Here is a 22,615-nt window from a genome sequence, read left to right as displayed (position 1 = left end):
ACTGCGCGGGGTTCGGGTCCTCGAACCACAACAAACAGGGAAAACAAAATGCTTGTGTTACATACTGTGACATGTGCATTACATATATCCCTGCGACCTTGTTGTATCATGTTGGTTTGCTGCCCATAAAGTTCATTAGATGGAGTACATTTCTGGTCCCCACAGTATATTGGAAGGAAAAAATACATGTATAATTTTAAGCCAGAGTGCATTTTAAACTATTACCCTTGGGGAGGGGGTTGTTTATTACTATGCAGTTCTGTTGAACCAAGGGCTTCATGGTTTTCAGAATGAAGTTTCAAGCCCCATGCAATCAAGTACTTGGCATCAGACTTTTAAATAGGAGATATGGTTGTGCAGAAGGTCCCGAACTTCCATAAGAACTAGAAACTTAGCTTCTCTCCCCCTTTTAAGTGAAGACAGAAAACCCTGGGATTCTTTTCAAGTTGTCTAGCAATAGTCTGCAACTTTTCTTGATCTGGGGTCCACCTTTAACTGAAACAAGAATTAAGGTCCCATTTCTTAATTCTTTTCACCATGTATCTTTCTGATGGTGCTGCTGTTGTGACCCATAGCTTGATCTCAACCCATTCCTCAACCCACCAGTTGAAGACCAGTGGCCTAATTTTTCAGTAACAGGAAATGCTGTCTTATGTTCTACTTTATGGTCAAGTTTGAGAATGGAGAGGAGGTTCCCAGCTTGCCATCAGGAAGGTTTATTGCTTGCAATAAATTGACAGACATACAATCATCTACCCAGCAATTGACTTAAGCCCACATTCTGCCAGTAGCCATAGATATAGTTGACCAAGCACTTTAAATGGAGTTTCTTATATGCTTATGTTAAAAGAGTCACGTGGCTTAGAATGGCATCTGTTATGTATAACATATTTTAAAAGCATATAAGTGATCAGTATTAGAGCCTTCATATGCTTAGTGCATCTATAGTTTTTATGTCATCTCAAGTGTAAAATAATGTTGACATTCAATGTTGGTGGTCTGCTTCTAAGATTATGATTATTATTAATATACTTTCAAGCCAAATCAGTACAATCCAGTAATAAGATGCACTGCATGTTCTAGCATACCACGGATACATTCAGTTTTATTTTCAATATCTTGCATCAGTTTCTTTTGCTGTATTTGGACGCTTCTCAGATATTATTGAACAGGATTACCTACATGTTTCTCTTCTCGATAAAGCAGGTAGTTAGTGTTTCATTTCAAAGTCTTCATGCTATCAGCCGTTTCATAAATGGCATCACATCTAAAGTGGGAATACAACACACATTTCCAAACACAAAGTGCTCAACAGAGAGGCCAAATTGAGTGCAACTCTCTGTTAACTGAGTGCTTGATGGCAAATTCAGATTTCCTTGACACATGTGAAATGGCTTTGTCATTCATCCTGGGTCAGTTATACTGTACAATTGAAGTTTCACAGTCAAACAACAGGAGTTTGTTGCTCTTTTTGTTTTACCGTTACAATATTATTCTGACAGCGACAACATAGCGAAGGATGAAAAGAGGTTAGTTTCCTTAGCTGATCACTTCTGAGGCCAACTTTGAAAAAACTCTCTTGCTTGATTCTGGCTTACCTGAATACTTGCAGGAGTTGGAGCGTACCAACCAAGAGCCTGAGTACCATAGCTGTCAACCTTCCCTTTTTTTGCATGAAATTCCCTTATTCCAGCGCTGTTTCCCGCTGCTATCCCAGATTGTTAGATATCCCATAGACTGTCCCCAGGATAGGTGAGGCTGCTGATCCCTTACTTTCAAATCTGAAAGTTGACAGCTATGCTGAGTACCTGGGGACAAAGGGAGCACTCACTGCATTGTAGCATTGACCTAGGGGCATTTACTCCTGACCTGAGTGGATCACCCCTATGGTTAATGCCAGGGGTCAGCAACCTTTTTCAGCCATGGGCTGGTCCACTGTCCCACAGACCATGTGGTGGGCCGGACTATATTTTTTGGGGGGAAATGAATGAATTCCTATGCTCCACAAATAACCCAGAGATGCATTTCAAATAAAAGCACACTTTCTACTCATGTAAAAACACGCTGATTCCCAGACCGTCCGTGGGCCGGATTTAGAAGGCGATTGTGCCACATCCAGCCCATGGGCCTTAGGTTGCCTACCCCTGGTTAATGCCATTTCACTTCACTGAGAAGCTACATGCTGCCCTGGGATTCTGGTCAAAGTTAATTTATGCAGGAGAACACTGTCAGGGCTTGGATGGATCTGCAGGGAGTCTTGAACTGGTAATCTGAGAGATCTCAAATGGAGGGTCCAGTCTCTGCATCGGCACCCACTTATGTACAGAATAAGGAATTTCAAGGAGACCATCTTCCTTACAGCAATAGACCAGTCCACCCGACCAGAGAAGAATAGCAGATCAAGTTGATGGATTATGCCAAAATGGCTAAAATGCCCGGAAGAATCAGAAACCAGGAAGACCAAAATTTTAATAAGGAATGGGGAAATTTTATAATTTATCTTAAAAACAATTGTAAACGCCTAAAATTGTAAGTAGGATTGAAATAACACTTGTAGTCTAATGGTAAATTTTGGATACAATGGAGGGGTAAAAGATTTGGATTAAAAGATGCAGGAGGAAATGATTAACAATAGGACCCACAAAGGGGAGGAGAGAAGTCCACAGGATTCTTTAGGCAAGGCACAATGTGCTTTCAATGCATGCACTCGCATGGTTGCGGCCTCTGCATGCCCATGTGTTTGGTATGCATGGAAGTAGCAAAAGACCTGATAACCTTCCTGGGAAATTTGGAGCTGAGCTTGCCCATAGTAATACGTCAACATGTTATTCCCTGTTTCGATATCCTCTTTTTAAAATTTATTTTTTTGGTTTTTCAGATTTGAGTTTTACAACCACATATCCAACATATAACACAGAAACAAAGAATCTCCTGGACTTTTCTCCTCCCCTTTGTGGGTCCTATTGTTAATCATTTACTTCCGCATCTTTTATGATAATCCATATCTTTTACCTCTCCATTGTATCCAAAATTCACCATTAGACTACAAGTGTCATTCCAATCCTGCTAAAGCCACTCCCGAATTTAGGAGGGGGGGGTGTTGCGGGCTCATGACCCCGCCCACACGCACTCTCGCGGGGCTGGTGCCAGCCCCGCGGGAACCAGGGATTCCCCTTTTATTATTCATCTCCTGCAGCCTCAGCCAATCGGCTGGCAGCAGGGGCGGGCCGACCAAGGGGCACTTAAGGTCGGGGCAGCCCTTGGCTCGCCCCTTTTCCTCCTTCGCAGCAGCTGTGTTTTCCCACCCACCCGCCCTTTAGATTTAGCATTCAGACTTTGCTATGGGCTTTGGCTGGTCGCCGCAAGGGGCCTGGTAGGAGTTTTTCCATTTGGCTAATTGGCTGGAATTTTGAAGCCACTTGGTTTTTTCGCCTACCTCGTAGCAAACGTCACAACTTCTTGGTCTTGGCGGTTAGGCATTGGCCGGGGTATTGTTATGCAAATGAGATCGGGGGGGAGGAACGCCATCACCTCCCCCACTTCTTGAAGGGTAGTTCGTTAAAGGACTCCGAGGGGCGTCGCCTCGTCCGAAACCTACGGAGGCTAGGGCCTAAAGCGCGCTCCCGAGCGGTAACCCCTCGGGGAGCGCCTAGGGATGTGCATCTCGGGGGCTCCCCCTGCTGGTGTTTAACCCTTCCCGGTTAGAACCGGATAGTCTGTTAGGGCCAATGCCTAAGCCAATACCGCTCTTTCCTGTAATCAATAAAGTTGTGGCCATTTTTCGCCCATTAACCTAAATTCTGGTGTCCTGTGTCTTTATTTACTCCATCTGTGGGAGGGGGAGGGAATAGCCACGCAACGATTTTAGCTGTTTACACTGGTTTTTAAGATAAATGATAAATTTCCCCCATTCCTTATTTTCCTGATTTCTGATTCTTCCGGTCATTTTAGCCATTTTGGCATAAACCACCAACTTGACCTGCCATTCCCATTTCGGTATTTTCTGCTTCACTTAGAGCCAACTCCTCTTAGATTTACACTGAGCCTGCAGAACGGCACAAGAAATGTTGGCTAGCAAACTTGTGAACTCTTGCTAAAAAGTCTGACTGTATTTGGCATTTGCTCCCATCACTTCCTTATCCATCCGTTTTTATACGGGTTAAGCCAGGGGTAAATTGGAGAAGTGAAAGACGCCGTGTTTGCACATCTCAGGCCCTGGAGACGACAATATGGCACTACAATTAGCAGGCATGCAATTTATTGCGCTGTTGGAAATCCACCCTCCCCAGTGCCTGCAAGCAGGATGGAGAGGGGGAAAGAGAGTTTACAAAATGGGCGAGTCTCCCAGAAGCAGGGCACAGGTTTTCCATGGGCAGGGCTGGAGCTTTATCGGAAGATAGAGCAAGGGAGGGGAAGGTGGAGTACAGGTCTGGGCTCTCAGTGCAGTACATATGACTTAGCAAACAGGCTGCTGGAGACGATGTCAGGGCCTGGGCAGAGGAGGAGGAGAAGTGGTGGAGACAGCCTCCCCATCCTGACCTTTCCAAGAAGGAGGATGTTAAATTGTGGGTGAACATATCAGACGACACAGCGATTCTTCAAACAGCTCTTGTTTATTCACAGGCCAGAACAGAACTGAAATGAAGGGTTCAGTCAGCCTACTTATATAGAGCTCCAGTACAATGTAATTGTAACAATTTTCTAAAATTATCCAATCACTGAACGTCACTTTTGATCCCTTATTTGCATAACTATCTACAGTATCCCCCTGCTGGCCCAGGGTGAGAACTTCAGTACATAACAGAGGAAGAAGAAGATGACAGTACAGTGGTACCTTGATTCTCAAACGCCTTGGTACTCAAACAACTTGGAACCCAAGCACTGCAAACCCGGAAGTAAGCGTTCCAGTTTGCGAACTTTTTTTGGAAGCAGAACATGCTCCGTTTTGAGTGTTACACTTCCAATTTGAGTGCCACACTTCCGTTTTGAGTGTTATGCTGACAATTTAAGTGTTACGCTTCCGATTTGAGTGCCACACTTCCTTAGCTGCCAGGGATGATGGGAGTTGTAGTCCATCAACAGCCAGGGACCTGAGTTTGAGAAATACAGCCTTAGAGGTTGGAAGCTTTTTATCCAGATTCCTGTGTTTCCATAAATCATACTTACTCCACCCAGAGTTTCTGAGTTCCAAGATTTCTTATGCTGCCATTAACTCTTTATAGATGGCCTTCTTACTAGTTTGTGGATAGCAAAGTAGTCAGAGAAGCATGAACAAATTTTAGAAAGTGTCATCCCTGAGCCCCAGGCTGATAATAGTGCTATTATTATTAATATTATTATTAAAATTATTTTATTTTGACAAACTAATAATCATAAATTAAAAAAAATAAGAAGTCCCCCAAAATTTCAACACCTCTTGCGATGGTTTGAGCCCTTTCCGTTTTAACAGTACAAATTCTACAAACACCCTGCATATCTCCTCAAAATCATTTCTCCTGCACATTCCCTCTCTTACCTTGATGGCACATGTTAATTCATCGTTAATAGCTATATCCCACAACTCTACCATTCTTCCATTTTATATTCTCCTTACCCCTTCCACTTCCTAGCTATAAAAATTTGTGCAGCTGTCAATATATTTGTGAGCAAGTCCTTCATAGCCTGCAAACCTTCCACTCCATCGTAAATTGATAATAATGCTACCTCTGGACTTTTAGTCAGCTTTAACCCAGTGATTTCTGTTATCTCCTTAAACACCCTTTGCCCCACAAAATGCACATATTTACACCCCCACCACATGTGAACATAATTCCCTGCTTCCTGGCATCCCCTGCAACATAACACCGAATATTCCTTGTTTATCTGATTTAATCTGGCTGGTGTATTTAATACCAGAAACATTGTTAAAGAACTGGTTTAACTACCAAACTGAGAGGAAGAAACCTGTTCAGCCTTTGGGGATGGACTTCTTTGCATATAAGAGAACAGTGGTCCCTCAGGTTAAGTACTTAATTCGCTCCGGAGGTCTGTTCTTAACCTGAAACTGTTCTTAACCTAAAGCACCACTTTAGCTAATGGGGCCTCCAGCTGCCGCTGCGCTGCCGGAGCACAATTTCTGTTCTCATCCTGAAGCAAAGTTCTTAACCCGAGGTAATATTTCTGGGTTAGCAGAGTCTGTAACCTGAAGTGTATGTAACCTGAGGTACCACTGAATTTCCTTGGGATTGGTTCACCCATGCTATTCAATGAGATTTCATTGGTGTATGAAATCTGAGCCTGGCAGTAGAAAGAGCATTTAGGTGGCTGTAGCCATTCTGCAATCACTGGAGTCCTCCAGACGTCCAATTTGCTGAGCTCTCATCCTGATTAACTTACCCAAAGCTTGCACAGAGTTTTGATTATATCCAGCCTTTACCAACCACCTCTTCTGACTTGTTTGCAGGGCAGTTTACATGACAACCAAGCATCCACCCTGATTCACTTGCCAGCTGTTTACATGTATTCCTCTTATTCATTCATCTCACACTTTTCCATGTCACTTTCCTAACTGCAGAGAGTCGTTTGCTTGCTTGTTTTAAGGAAATGGGTGGTGGGCTCTTGTGGGCCACAGAAATTTATCCACAAGGCAGAAAGGTTAAGTTGCGTTGTGCACTTAAATCCCTGCCGTGAGATACTGACAGTCTGCAAGTGTCTGCTGTTAGACACTTTTCGGAGAAGATACCTCGGGGCAATAGGCGAGGGCCGGAGTCCTGGCCCTCACTGGCTTGCCCGCCCTGAGCAGAAGAACGGTAGCTGGAGGAGGCAAGGCTGCAAAGGCTGTTGCTGTGCCATTGCACAGACACTACTGTGCCCGTAAATGGATTCCCTTTGCTTTACAGATTAGCAGGCAAACTGTATCCTATTAACCGTATTAGATATTTGTCTACAGCTTTTGCTACTGCTTGCTATGAGATGGTGGTGACATAACTGGAACAGCCAGGTGTGTGTTTTGAGTATACCTGCATATATGTCCATTGTTATGTACTGAAGTTCTCACCCTGGGCCAGCAGGGGGATACTGTAGATAGTTTTCACTCAGGTCCACATATGCAAATAAGGGATTGAAAGTGACGTTCAGTGATTGGATAGTTACAGAAAGTGGTTACTGTTGCGTTGTAGTGGAGCTCTATATAAGCAGGCTGGCTGAACCCTTCAGTTCAGTTCTGTTCTGGCCTGTGAATAAACAAGAGCTGTTTGAAGAATTGCTGTGTCGTCTGATATGTTCACCCAGAACTTAACATCCATGTTACAGTGCAGTTTGTTTTCTGCAGGGTTCTACCTGATTTATTTATTTAATTATTATAATAATTTTTATTAGTTTTCAATTACAATCCAATAATAGCCTCATTATAACAATACCAATTTATAATACAATTACTAATACCAATTGTTCAAATACGAATTATATAATTTAGGTGGCCCCCCATTGTGCTGCAATTGATGGGTTGATTATTTTCTTTATTTTGTTCCAAAATCTTACTAATTTCAATTACATTCCGGTCATAATAATAATCCCTTGTACAACAACTGCCATATTAATAACTTCTATTCGTGTTGACACATTAAATGATTTATAGAACTACAAGTGAGGAACTCAAACTATATCCTTGTTCTTCCTGTGTGTGGCAATTATTCTGTCCGTGGTGTTTCTTCCTGTCCTTGTAAGATGTTGTGTCTATCTTTTTTCGTTTGTTGCTGTTGTCCAATATGCCTTGGGCAGAGCTGATAGGGTTCTTCCTGATTTGGATCTTCTTCTTCTTCTTCTTCTTCTTCTTCTTCTTCTTCTTCTTCTTCTTCTTCTTCGTCCTTAAGATTATGCATTCATCACACTAATGAGAGCAGAAGGAGCCACAGATCATTGTGGTGCTTTTAACTAAAATAAAGTTCTTTCCATTGTGAAAAGCAGGACAGCGGGATAGCTCTGCTGGTAATGGCAGGAAAGCCTTCATCTCAGGGTTGTGGGTTTGAACCCCACGTTGTGCAAAAAAAGAGAGATTCCTGCATTTTAGAGGGTTGGGCTAGATGACCCTCGGGGTCCTTTCCGTACAGTTCTATGGTTGTCTAAAAATGGAGAAAATCTAAAGCAATTAACATGTCTTCCATCAGAGCATACAGATTAATGTCAGAGTTTCTGTATCCTGAACCTCCAAGATACCTGGGGGGTGGGGGACGACTTGTTTTTACAATCATAGAGTAGGGAGGAGCCTAGCTCCCAGCTTGATATAAAAAAATGCATCTTCAATGCATTGTTATCAAGTCACTTACAAACTGACTTTTTTTGACATTTGTTCTGGTATCTTCCCTGTTATCAAAGTTAGACTGAGCAGTCTGCAGTTTCCCACCTGCCCCTTTTTGAAGGACACTGAAATATATCATTGGCCACTCCTTCCCTCCAGGGATTCTCAAAGATGATAGCCAGAGGTCCTTAGAGTAGATCAGCACATTCCTTTCGCTCCCTGGCATGTGATGGATCTGCTTTGAAAACTTCAACTTCTTTAATGTTGATTGGGATCTCCTAACCAAGTCCTTGCAGGACCAGGCATCCGGCTCCCCATACCCTAACCCAGGGGTCAGCAAACTTTTTCAGCAGGGGGCCTGTCCACTGTCCCTCAGACCTTGTGGGGGGCCAGACTATATTTTGAAGGGGGGAAAATGAATGAATTCCTATGCCCCACAAATAACCCAGAGATGCATTTTAAATAAAAGGACACATTCTACTCATGTAAAAACACGCTGATTCCCGGACCGTCCACGAGACAGATTTAGAAGGCGATTGGGCTGGATCCAGTCCCTGGGCCTTAGTTTGCCTATCCATGCCCTAACCCATATAAATAAGAGACCAGTAATACTGGTTTTGAGTCAAAACAGGCCACAACTTTATTGAATACAGATGAAAGAGGTTTGGCTTGGGCATGGGGCTATCAAAATACTTCTGGCCCACCAACCGGAAGTGACGCGTGGTCAATCCAGGCGGGGGTTCCTAAGACTGACATCAAATAGGGAGACCCCCGCAGGGACCGCTGTTTGGGGGAGTGCCTTCAGCCCTGGCCCTGCCAGGGCATGCAGACATAGCCATTCCCCCCATATCCCTTTAACAGGATACCCCAGCGTTTGGAGGGGCAAGCAGAGACTACAACCATCCAAAACAAAGGATTGCCCCAATGCCCAACCAGTTGTGACGATTGCTATGAGGTAGGCAAAAGCACCGGCTGGGTGCCAATTAGCCCAGTGGGCAAATTCCTACCTGGCCCCTTAAAAGATGGTGACCACCGTAGCCACAACAAAGTCATTGACTATCAGCTTAAACCAAGGGTGCATGAGCAGGGAAAGGAGCAAACAGGTAATGCCCGAGGTGTGGGCTGCTTAAATGGGCAAGGGGTGGATGCGAGGAAAACCTACCTGCTCTGTCAGCTCCGCCCCCTGGCACAGCCCAAGTCCCCAACCTGCATCCCCATTTGCCAAAGCCAGGTGCAGGCTAGGATCCAGTCCTGATAGGCGGAAGGGCTTAAGCCCCCGCCACCTATCAGAAAGGGCACCACTGTTCTAGTTCCCTCGTTGGGGCCTTGGTGAAGCCTCTGCCATCCCTCACCACCACCACACCAAGAGGGGTGAGCGGACTTGTTGCGAATCCTCCGCACTCCTCGCCTTATGTGAGGTTGCATGCAGTTCACCTTTGGGAAGAAGGCAGGAGCAAAAGGGAGGTGAATAATTCCATTTTCTCTTTGTCACTTGTTAAGATTTCAGCACCCTTAGTCGGCACTGGGCATACCAGAATTCCCTTCCTCTTGCTTCCAATGTACAGTGGTACCTCGGGTTACAGACGCTTCAGGTTACAGACTCCACTAACCCAGAAATAGTACCTCAGGTTAAGAACTTTGCTTCAGGATGAGCACTGGGTGCAGTGAAGGGGAAAAGCTCCACCAGTTGAATTCCTGTTTGTTTTTTTTAACCCAGCCAATAGGATAAAAGTTGGGCGGTACTAAGACCGCAGTTTATTCCATTTTTCTGACGTTTCCTTACCTGATACGGTTTCACATAGTATAGAAGTCACTTCTGGAAATTTATTAGTTTTTTAAGTGTTTTTTTCTGGGGGGGAAATCCACTTTAAACCTTTACACTGAGAAAATTGTGGGAATTTGGCGGTGTTATTTTTTATTCTTATTCTTATCATTATTATTTATTGAGTTTATATACTGCCCTATACCCTAAACCACAGAGCCTAGGACTTGCCGATCAGAAGGTCAGCGGTTCGAATCCCTGCGACGGGGTGAGCTCCTGTTACTCGGTCCCAGCTCCTGCCAACCTAGCAGTTCGAAAGCACGTCAAAGTGCAAGTAGTTAAATAGGTACCGCTCTGGTGGGAAGGTAAACGGCGTTTCCGTGTGCTGCTCTGGTTCGCCAGAAGCGGCTTAGTCATGCTGGCCACATGACCCGGAAGCTGTACGCCGGCTCCCTCGGCCAATAAAGCGAGATGAGCGCTGCAACCCCAGAGTCGGCCACGACTGGACCTAATGGTCAGGGGTCCCTTTACCTTTATACTGCCCTACACCCGGAGGTCTTAGGGCGGTTCACAGAAACAGGTTTTCACGATCATGCCACTGCCACTCACACAGTGAAATTTGGGGTAGTACCCTGACACACAGTTCTTTCCTGCTATTTAAAATTTGACACAACATTGCATTATATTGATCAGAACGCCTCAGGTTCATAACAATGCAGGTAATGGAGTGCAAAAGGAACATTACAAATCGGGACAGAAGTGCTAGGAAAACTAACAAAAACCCCACGTCTGAATGCAACTTTAGTCAGGAGCAGTAGGACCTTTGGGGAAAAGGGACCACACAATTCTGATCTTACGGAAAGCTAAAGATGAGAGCACTCAGTATGGACCTTGGATTTCAGGAAATATGATTTTGATAAGGTCAGAAAATTGCGGATAGATTTCATGGCTAGATATAGCAATGGCAAAGGGCACTTGAGCTAAGTGAGAGTTTGCGAAAGAAAGGCGCAATTGCAGGCAATGCGAATGGGAATGAAAAAGGAGAGACGTCTTTTAAAGTCCATGTTGCAGCTCAACAGGCGTGATCACCGATGAACTGATAAAGGAAGGGCAGGTCACTGAGTAGCAGGTGTAAGGAAAGCTAAAGTTCAGAATGAGCAGAGACTGGTGAGGGATACCAAAAGCAACAAAAGGGGCTTTTTGGGTACAGTGGTACCTCGGGTTAAGTACTTAATTCGTTCCGGAGGTCCGTACTTAAACTGAAACTGTTCTTAACCTGAAGCACCACTTTAGGTAATGGGGCCTCCTGCTGCTGCCGCACCGCCGGAGCATGATTTCTCTTCTCATCCTGAAGCAAAGTTCTTAACCTGAAGCACTATTTCTGGGTTAGCGGAGTCTGTAACCTGAAGCCTCTGTAACCTGAAGCGTATGTAACCCGAGGTACCACTGTATAAGCTAATCAAGCTATAGTTTAGGGCCCCACTCTCTTGGCCCCCCCCAAAAAAAAAATATAAAGGGGAAAAAACCCTGGATGTACATTTCCAAAATATAAGATAAAAAACAAATAAAATAAAACCTACCTACAGCAACAGTGTTTTGTGTTGTGTAGGTCCATAAATTACCATATAGCATATATTCAACACAAAAACAGTGACAATTTGTTGTTGACAAAGGACAGCTGGACATATAAAGGGCCCCATTACCTTCAGTAGCTTAGGGCCTCATCAAACCTAAACCCGGCCCTGACTGCACCCCTATGTGGGAGAAACTTGCACTTGCTGATTTTCTGCCGGTCATGTAGCTATTGAAAAAGCACAGAAGCCCTGCTGGAATTGTGGCTCCTGCAACATGAACACTGGAGTAGTTGGTGGGTGGGAAAGTTAAAGGGAAGAGTGCTCGAGTTGCATGTTTCAGGCCTATAAATCAATTTAACTCCCCTTTTTTTGATGCATTCTCTCTGTCTCTCTCCACGTTGTCAGCTAAAGTTTAAGCAAGAGCTGACCTTAAAGGTCCTGAGAAGATTAGCAAGAGGTTCCCTTCCTCCCAGACCGATGTTTAGTTCCCCTGGTTTAGTAATGGATTTGTCAGCTGATTAGTCAGCTGACGAGCTGCAGAAATGAGAACGGGACCTTGTAAATATCTAATATTTCATCCTGAACTCATTAGGAGGCTCTTCCAGCTCACTCCTTCCTCAGAATATAGATTGTGTTTATGCCTATTAAAAACGGAATATGTTTCTACATAAGTAGTGCAAGGTGCAAGACTGGACAAACGTTGGACACCTTGTTACCTAAGAAAAGATGATGAAACATTTGTTAAAATTTGTGTATTTTTTAAAGAGTGTGTTTGTTGTCTTTTCATTAATTTGTGCATGTGAATGACGGCACAGCCGAGAGAGGGAGAAAGATACTGCAAACGTTTATTCATTCTAGCCGTAGGACTTAAATTGCTTCTCTTATTGCATTATACTTGCATGTGTTCTCACTGGGAGGAGCGGTTTTTAGTGGGTACACATCTCTAAACAACAACAAGATAAGTAACTGGGGTCACAGACGCAACCAGAACCATCAGCCAACCATGCAAGAAAACGTCAACGTTTGGCTGACGCTGTTTATTAGTAAGATCCAAAGGGCAGTTTTGTGTAGCAAAATGCTGCAGGCTATAGGATAATTTAAGATTTAAAAAAATGCATGATAAATACATGGTAGGTTTACCGTAAATACAGTATATTTTCTCAGCCAAAATCTGCCTGATGTTTCGTTAGCACACAAGAAGGGTTCTCCATTTTAATGCAAATACTTACCTAGATAACAAACGATGCATTGATATTTTGGGGAGCAGGAAAGCTGCTAAAGCGCACTTTCCTGAACCAAAAATAAGTTTCCTCCATCTTCCATACTTGCCCTGCATGTGATATTGAGCCTATGGCAGTATGGCGAAGAGGGCCCAACGACATGCGCATATTGTCCCAACTTTTTTAGATTAAAAAAATTGGATGCACATCTTCTGAGACGTTCTCCCAGGTGAGTCACATGACCCACACTGAGATCTAAACGTAAAGGGACCCCTGACCATTAGGTCCAGTTGTGGCCAACTCTGGGGTTGCGGCGCTCATCTTGCTTTATTGGCCGAGTACAGCTTCCGGGTCATGTGGCCAGCATGACTAAGCCGCTTCTGGAGAACCAGAGCAGCACACGGAAACGCCGTTTACCTTCCCACCAGAGCGGTACCTATTTATCGACTTGCACTTTGGTGTGCTTTCGAACTGCTAGGTTGGCAGGAGCAGGGACCGAGCAACGGGAGCTCACCCCGTCGCGGGGATTCAAACCGCCGACCTTCTGATCGGCAAGTCCTAGGCTCTGTGTTTTAACCCACAGCGCCACCCGCATCCCAACACTGAGATCTACCCCCCCACAGCACATTTGGGGGTGTGTGATCTCGCATGATGTCCCAAAACCCGTGTTTCTGGGTGCTGCGCAAGATCGTGGCACTTGGGGGGCAACACTTTTTCGACGAGAGATTGCAGCATGCAAGCGCATGAGATAGCATCACCCCAAACGACCAATGCAATCTCACGTAAAAAATGGGGGGGGTGTCCTGTTTTTCCCAGGACCCTTGGTGGGTATGTGTGTACCTTTGCCCTGAAACACAGTATTTTTCTTTCACAAATAGTCAGCAGGAGGACCTTCACATGGGTTGTAGGGGGGTCTTTAACACTTTACCTCCTGTTGCAGTCTTAGTCTGGACTGGAGGCTCCACAGCTGCTATTTGCAGGGCGGGGAAGCTCCCATTAAAGGAACAAAAGGAGCAGGTAATGTACAAACTAGACAGCATACCTAACAGAGTCGGTGCAGTGTACTGTCTCCTTCCCAAGGTACTGAGATCACATCTTACCAAAATAAGTGCTTCCCTGCTAACCTTATCAACAGTGAACCCTGCAGCTGCTGTGGAAGATTTTAATAAGGACCCTGGGAATTCCAGGGTGTCAAAAAGGGTTATATACGTAGGCCACTACTACGGCCCATGTTTTGTTAGCCCCCAAAATGGAAAACAAGCGAGGTCCCAACCAAAGAAGAATGGCAGCTTAAGTTGTCAGAATATGCACAACTCGCAGCCTTAACATATAGAATAAGAGAACAAGAAGAACATACGTTTAAAGAAGATTGGAAAACGTTTATTGAATATATGGGAAATAACTGTGTACAGCTGAAAACGTAGGTGGCATTAAGATAAATTCAACAGCGTAAATAAGTTTTGATGGATGCAATAATGGTATAGTTTTTGTAAAATATGCAGGGATTTATGGTATGTAAAATGACCCATGGAAGGAGAAGAAAGGAAGTCATTGATATCTTAAGGATGTAAAAGGAGTATTTTAAATTGTAAAACGAAACAAAAAATTATATATAAAAAGATTTTAATAAGGACACTTTTTCCTCTAAGATAGTAGCTGCATGTGGTTCAAAAGCTCTACTTCAGACCACAGCAGAAATGAAATCATGTTTGCATTGCACTGACCTCCTGCAAAATATGTGTTTTGTGCTGTCCCCGGTTCTGTGCAATTCTACCTTGCACTCTCATTTCCACATGGCATATCAAAAGAGGCTGCTGTTTTCTTTGGCCCTTGAAGTCTTAGGATGGCTCAGTGATCCTCTGAGTAGTTTTGAAGACGACAAGCCTCATTTGATTTCTAAGAGAACGGCCGAGAAGCAGGTGTTGTCCCACAGCACCAGTCTTCATCTGGTTGCTCTTTTAATGAGCTAACTCTAAGTGTTTTCCCCCAGATGTGAATTATTAACATTGTGGAATAAGTCCCCATTTTTGCTTCTGTACCCTGGTTCTTTACTCTATATAACTTAAAGTGAAAGAAGAGCTGAACCCCCCTTAAGCCTAAGGACATGATTCTCAAATACTTGAATCCAAACAGCATTTTAGAAACCTCTAGGCCGGGGTGGGGGATCTGTTGCCTTTCAGATAGGATGTCCCTATTTTAATCGGAGAGGTGCTGGAGGGTATGACATTGTTAGGGACTTTCCAACTCTCTTCTGCACCAGCCAACGTTTCCAATGCTCAGAGATTATTGGAGCTGTTGTCCCAAACATCAAGGGCGCCTTATAGAGTCTATAGAGAGTTACTCAGGAGTAAACAGTCAGAGCCCTATGTATCCTGAAACAGCGAGTGTACTCAGTGTTTTCAGTTACAATTTTGGAATCAGAAGTATGTATTCTGCATTAACGAGTAAAAATAAATAGCACTGATACTGGAGAAAAAACCAAAACTTTCCACTTGAAAATTAGAAACACATTATTATTATTATTATTATTATTATTATTATTATTATTATTATTATTATCATCATCATCATCATCATCATCATCATCATTATCATTATTATTATACTGCCCTATACCCAGGGGTCTCAGGGCAGTTCACAGAATAAAATAAAGATATAAAACCACAAAAATAAAACCACAAAATACCTAATAAAAATAAAAACAACAACCCAATAGCCTCCCCCAAAAAACACATTTTAAAAGGGCATAGGATGTAAATTCGTAAGTACATGAAAGAGTTCTTTGGAATCCAATTTTCACTATCAAGCATTTCCTTAAAATGCATTCAGACTCTTAACATGTTCCTTGAAGATTTCAAAAAGTGGCTGTTGTATGAACTTAACCTTCATCAGTCAAAAGTGCTTGTACATTTCCACAAGATTTTTGGAAGATGTGCTTTATGCTCTCTCATGTTAAAATTGAAACACTCCAACTTCTCTTTACTTTCAGTTCTGCCTCTCTCTCAATTCATTTTTTGGGGGTAAAGTGTTGTGATTGGTCCAATGGCAGTGTTGCCATGGAAGCTAGCCCATTGACAGACCCCTTGCTTGGCACAATATTTTGCCCAGTTCGGGATTCGAACCCATAACCCTGAGATTAAGAGTCTCATGCTGTACTGACTGAGCTATCTCTCTGTGTAATCAGCTCAGCCCTTTCCTATGTCCTTGGAAGTAAGAGTTCGTTCACACTTCCACTTTTCTTGTGCCAACAAAGCACGGGCCTGAGCAGTTTTTCCCTTGCCCTGCTCCTTTCCCAGGGAAAACCCACTCTTGGCTGTTAAATCAGAGCAAATGTCAATCTGGACAAAACCCAGATTCCCTTTTGCTCTGATTGATTGCTAAAGAGTGTTCCCCCCCCCCCTGAGGAAAGCAGCAGGGAAAGAGAAAGTGTGGATGAGCCCAAAGTCATGCTCCATTCAGTAGGATTTGTTTCTTTTTTTCCTTGGGGTTTTTTTAAATTAAAGATTTTCTTGTTTTACAGAAGTAAGTGTAATGTCTCTCGTATTTTTTCCATGTAACATTTTTACAAATCCGTTTCATTTGTTGAGACATTAGGGGGAGGGGGGGAAAAAGGGGGGGAGGGAGGGAAGATGGGTGGGGGCGGGTGGCAATGTTTCTATTATGCTTGATGTATGTAGGGTTTGGTGTCAGCGTTGCTCGTGCTGTTCACTTGTGTTCCTTTGGTGGTGAGAGAGGTTGGGGTTGGCCTAGGGTGTGGCTGTTCACTTGTGGTTGGCTGTGGTGATCTTTGTTTTCATGTGTGAGTGGGGTGGGTGGGTGTTTTGGATCAGGTTAGCCATATTGATTTGTGTGCTGTTGGTGGATTATTGTCATTGTCTCGCTGGGCTGTGTATGTGATAAAGGGGAGCCATACCGGGGTAAAGGCGTCTTCTTCTGTTTGTTCCCGTGTCAGTTTCAGTTTATTGGTTAGTTTTTCTAGTAAGGCTGTTTCCCATACTATTTGCTACTATTGGTCCATGCTTACTCCTGACAGGTCTCTCCAGTGTCTGGTTATGGTGTTTCTGGCTGCTGAAAGTAGGTAGGATTTGTTTCTGAAAATAAGATAAATACCTTAGCTACATAATAAGATAATACAAACCAGAGTTTAGAATTAGCAGGATGCCAGGCACATTTTGCACCTAAAGATTCTCCATTAGCGAATGACTCAAAAAGTCTGGGTGCCATTTTTTTGCGCCTGGTTGATGCTAAAGGATTACTGAAATGTGTGTGCTTTGAAGCCTGGAAGTACTGTATATCTTAAGGGTAGGCAATATGTTAAGGGGTTTAACAATAGAAAGCAGTGTTTTGAATACTGAAGTTTGGTACCAGTATTTTTATTGTAAACACCAAATTAAACATGTACTAACAATTTTTGCTTAAATTGTGATATTAACAATGTGTCACTTATGTGAATTGCATATTAGTTCATGCTTATCAAAATAATATATAAAAAGTGTTTCCGGACACCTCCCCCCCCAAAATGGCGACTAGACATTCTGTTTTGGCACCTACAACCCAGGTCCCAGGAGCCATTTGGCTCCTAGCTTTTCTATCCCAGTTTCAAACACTGATACAATCTACGTTTAATTTTTCTGAAAAAGCAAAATAGTTTTAAACTGAATTTCTACATAAGCACATAGCTGTCATAATTTAAAAGCTTGCTAAATATGACTGCAGAATCAAGACGGCTGAATAACCTCTGTTGTGATGGTTGATGGTTGTACCTTAGGAAGAAAGAAAAAGCACCTTTTATGGCTTGAAAATTTCAGAGGAGGAAGATAAACCTTCAGATAGTCTTATCAGAATCTGTCGTATGGCTACATTTGTATGAAGCGTCATTTTGAAAGGCTGCTGCATGTTTATTTATTAAAAAGGTTGCTAAGGGAGGTACATCTTTATGTAAAGAGATGTATTTTTTTGTGTATTTTTTTTGTAAAAGCCTGTTCTGCAGAATCCGAAAGGAATTGTCAGTCTTCTTTTGGATTCTAAGAATAGAATCCCCAAAATGTGACATTGAGGGCGCAACTCAAAATCTTGCCTTTGGAAACAAACAAGCCTTTCCTCATTATGGCTGTGAAGACAATTTCTAATGGATAATCTGCCGAAATCTCGGAAAGTAGAAGGAATGCCATGAGTTGCTTGCTGGGATTTCAACGTCTTGCATAGCTCCTTGTCTCCTCCCCGTGAACCACAACAAAGTATCCCGATAAAAGCATATTTGAACACGATTGAGTTGTTTGACTAATTTGCGTAATGGATACAGGTTGCAGAATTCAGCTTTTCTTAACATAATATTTGGATTATTTTGGCCACACAGGTGGGCAGCCTGTGATCCTTGACCTAATTTCGCAAGTCAGTTTTCCCATTGTTCTAGGCAGATTTTGCGACCGGGAATTTCACCCACTTGAGCAGTTTCTGAGCTCTGGACGCAGTACTGCGCCTAATATTTAACTGCCGCTGCTGGAATGAAAGGAAGACCTTTTTCTGCCTCTCCACTTCCAGCCACTCTCTGAAGACTGGAGAAGAGACCCTCTTAAGAATATCAGTGGGGTAGGTAGGGGAAGGACTAGACCATGTGCAAAAATGATTTTAGCTGCAGTTCATTCATTTTCAGCTTTGTATTCTTGTTATTAAAAAAGCGCACCTAGATATTCCATTGCGGCACCCATAACTTAGGTTTAAGGTGCCATGTAGCTCCTAGTTTTCATATCACAGTTTCTAACACTGCCCTGGGTATGCTATCAGTTCAGACCTATCGTGAGGGTGATCTTTTCTGCTTCTTGCATCCCACCAGGCAAAAAAGGAAAAAGAGAAGTCAGTGGGTAGCAGAGAGAGGGGGCAGAAAGAGGGAAAAGGTCCCTTCGCCACTGCTGCCTTTGGCTCCTCAACCCACCACAACCACATGGCCTCCGACAAGTTACCACAAAATGAATGTAGCCCTGGACAGACAAAAAGTTGCCTGCACTTTCCTTGATGGGTACAGTCTACATACTATTGCAGACTGTTGCGTACTGAGTTGAATAGGATCCAAAATGCAGCAGTCTGATTGGTCCTAGAACAATAGGATTCAGAATGCAGCAGTCTGATTGGTCCTAGAACAATAGGATTCAGAATGCAGCAGTCTGATTGGTCTACAGGAACCACCCAATCCAGCTCCAGGTGGAAGGGAATCCGCAACCTGATTGGCCTACAGGAGAATCCCGGAATTAGCCAATCACGTGGGGCCCATTGTGTAAATAATGTATATAAAGCAGACATTCTGGGGGAACTTCCATTCCTCCTCACCACTATGAGCTGAATAAAGAGCATGAAATCCACTTTCGACTCCGAATATATTTCACAGACCCTCCAAGTGCCCCTGTTTTCCAGGGACATCCCGAATTTACAGAAGCCATCCCAGTTTTTGATTCAATCCCAGAAGGTTCCACTTTTCCTTTCGGATGTCCCTATTTTCATTGGAGAAATGGTGGAGGGGATGGAGTTATGTGAACCCCGGAGCCAAAGAGATAAGTAACTAGACAACCTTTAGAAGACATCTGAAGGCAGCGCTATATAGCTTTATTATGTTTTTATATACATTGGAAGCTGCCCAGAGTATCATCATCATCATCTTCATCAACATCATCATTATTATGGAATAAGACAACCCTATTTTCACTGATAAATGTTGTTGGATTTGCTATTGAAGTCAGCGGCAGACCTCTCATGGTAACCAGAGCAAAAAGAAATTGTGTGCGGCCGAACATGAAAGAGACTTGATGCTTTTGGATTTTTGTGGAATTCAACTCCAGTGCCTTCTGGTACCTTCCGCCAGAATCTTTAAAATCTCACTGTCATTGTGTGTTCTGCAAACTGCATCACCACCTCATTGTATTATGTTACTTTCTTCTTCTTTGGCGATCACTCGTAGCTGAGTAAGATTGTCTTCCATGGACGTGGTTTTAACAGTAAGTGACAGTGGAGGTCAATTCTGGATCCACACGTTCTTCCACAGTAGGAACATAGGTTTCCAAGCGGGAGTTGATCACGGTGAGGGTTTGCCAAATGTGCCTTCCTCTTAGCTCATTTCTCCCTTTTGTCCTGAGTTCAAGCATCTTCAAAGCCCATGGCACCTTTGGTAGGGGCTGTTCTCCAATTGGAGCGCTCTCAGGCCAGTATTTTCCCAGTTGTTGGTGTTTATACCACATTTTCTAAGATTTGCCTTGAGAGAGTCTTTAAACCTCTTTTGTTGACCACCAGCATTACTCTTTCCATTTTTAAGTTCAGAGTAGAGCAGTTGGTTTGGAAGATGATAATCAGGCTTCCGAACAACATGACCCAGTCCAACAAAGTTGATGTTGAAGAATCATTGCTTTGACAGTGGTGATATTTGCTTCTTCCAGTATACTGGTATTAGTTTGCCTGTCCTCCCAAGTGATGTGTAAAAATTTCCAGAGACACTGTTGATGGAATCTTTCGAGAGTTGGAGACGGTGTTTATAAGTGGTCCATGTTTCACAAACATACAGTAAGGTTGGTATTATGTTACCACATAAGACTCGGCAGGTCTCCCCAAAGGAAGAAAAAAGCCCTTATTTTTGTCAACGTATGCAATAACGAAATGCATGAGGGTGAGGGCGTTTTTTGAGGGGAGGGAGCTAACTTTGGACCACACAGCAAAGATCCCCATTTGAGCATAATAGTTCCCATGCTGAGATCTTCCAGTAGCTGAGCTGCCATAGAAGTGACCTACGAAACCGGTTTCCTCCGATGGTTATAGCAAGAATCCTGAACGTGTTTCAAGCTAGCCTTCTGAAAAACCAGCTATTGTGAAGCAGAGGCCAAATAATGGTAGATCGCTTTCTGGGAAGAATTGTTACTTCCTTGTACTAGAAGGGAGGTCAGATTGTAATTTCTACTGTGTTCGCTTTTAACCTTGTGTAGGAGGACACAGAATCTCTGATAATTCATCATATCCTGGAGAAAAGCCTTTTTCTCGCTCCCGCTGGCTGTTTTTAGCTTGCTGAACTGGCAAATTCAGCCCCCAAAGAGCCTTTCAGTTTAACTGACTGAAAAAGGTGTGGTGTTTGCTTTACCTAAGTGCTCGTGGGACCGAGTGTTATGTACAGACCGTATTTATGCCGTGAATCATGTTTCACCCCTCCCCCTTGCTTTTTACTATGGTATCAACGTACCGTCCTACATTTCTCTAATGGAAATAGGGACATCCCATTCCATAAGGACAATTTTACTATTTATACCCCACACATATGACTGGGTTGCCCCAGCCATTCTGGGCAGCTTCCAACATAATAAACATTAAACTTTTTTATAAAAAAAAAGTCCCTATACTGTACAGGATTGCCTTCAGGCAGCTCGGGGGTCAGATAACTCCATACCTTCCAAAATTTATCCAATGACAAGAGGGACATCCTAAGGAAAAGTGGGACATTCCGGGATCAAATCAGAAATTGGGATGGTTTCTCTAAATTAGGGATATCCCTGGAAAATAGGGACACTTGAAGGGTCTGAAAATTGGTAGAGAGAGAGGAGGAAATAACTCCCTATGGTATTATAGGGAAAATAGGGACATCCTATTCCATACCCTCCAACATTTCTCCAATGACAGTAGGGACATCCTAAGGAAAAGTGGGACATTCCGGGATCAAATCAGAAACCGGGATGGCTTCTCTAAATTAGGGATGCCCCTGGAAAACAGGGACACTTGGAGGGTCTGTATCTGTCTGTCTGTCTGTCTATCTATCTATCTAGTAAATTACTTATTTGCTACAGAAACAGCAAACACCTGGTAGATAACCATGCACAATTCTGTATTTTGGGGGGGAATCTTCGTTTACTCTGCCTCTCTTGTATTGAAGAATTGTGGCTCTCTCTTTCTTCTTCTTCATAATTGAAGAATCCTGACAAGTAGCCTAAATTCTGATCCGTTGGCATAAAGATAGAATTCACTCCCCCTCTCCCTCCCCAGAAAGCCCTACTGTCAAGCAAAATTTGCCCTTCCTCCTTATCTTATCTGTTTTGAGTCACACAAACTATTTGCACAACGCCTTGTGCTGGGAAGAAGTTGTTTGTATATGAATCACTCCCTTTTTGCCAATTTCAGAGCCTCAGCTAAGTCTTTCTTTCTTTTCTTCTGTTTGACATTTTCCTCCAGGAGTAGGAATTTAAACTGTGCGTCTCCTATTCTTTCTCTTTAAGCTTCAGATCGGCCTCATATAAATCCATTAGCTACAGGTGGGGGTTTTCAATTAATTTTTTGAACCGCTGGCATGAGCTCCCTGCCTCCACATCTCCTTTCCTTCTGTGTCCCACCCATTCCGACTGCTTCGAGGTGCCTTTAGCAAATTACTGCCATGGAATTTAAATAGCCAAAGCTCATTGACCAATAAAACCATATGTGTACTGTATAACAGAGAGTTATGTAGACCTCGTGACTCGGAGGAAAGGTTATTCAATCAAAGGTGGAAGCAGAACTAACCTGTTGCGACTGCAAGGCTAGAAAGGTAAGAGGGAAACTGGATTTTATGCGAGATTTTGTTTGATTTTATGTCCAACAGCTAAAGTTTAAAAGTGCAGCCGGTCTCTGCTCTCCTCTGGACTGTGGGTTTTAAAAATGAAATGAAATAATTATAAACATACAACACAGGAACGCCTCAAAAACTTTTCCGTTCAGGCGACGTGTACAGATTTCATAGATGTAATAAGAGTTGACATAGTCAAACGTCATATTTAAATCCAGCATTAAA

The 22,615-nt window shown here is 43.2% G+C and overlaps 1 protein-coding gene across 19 annotated transcripts in view; it reads left to right on the top strand.

Annotated features, from left to right (window-relative positions):
- Positions 1 to 22,615, top strand: part of RBM47 (RNA binding motif protein 47) — a 93,634-nt gene that overhangs the window by 45,341 nt on the left and 25,678 nt on the right. For 3 of the 19 annotated variants that reach the window (XM_083630470.1, XM_083630465.1, XM_083630458.1), the window contains exon 2: positions 22,283 to 22,372. The exons of the other annotated variants lie outside the window; for them this stretch is intronic. The gene's annotated coding sequence lies outside the window, so the exon portion shown is untranslated. The remainder of the gene's footprint in view (positions 1 to 22,282; positions 22,373 to 22,615) is intronic. 19 annotated transcript variants of the gene reach the window in all.

Source organism: Podarcis filfolensis (genome assembly GCF_964270895.1).
Source record: "Podarcis filfolensis genome assembly, chromosome: 9".
Taxonomy (NCBI): Eukaryota; Metazoa; Chordata; class Lepidosauria; order Squamata; family Lacertidae; genus Podarcis; species Podarcis filfolensis.
The sequence above is the reverse complement of the archived record's forward strand: the minus strand, read 5'-3'. Positions and strand labels throughout refer to the sequence as shown.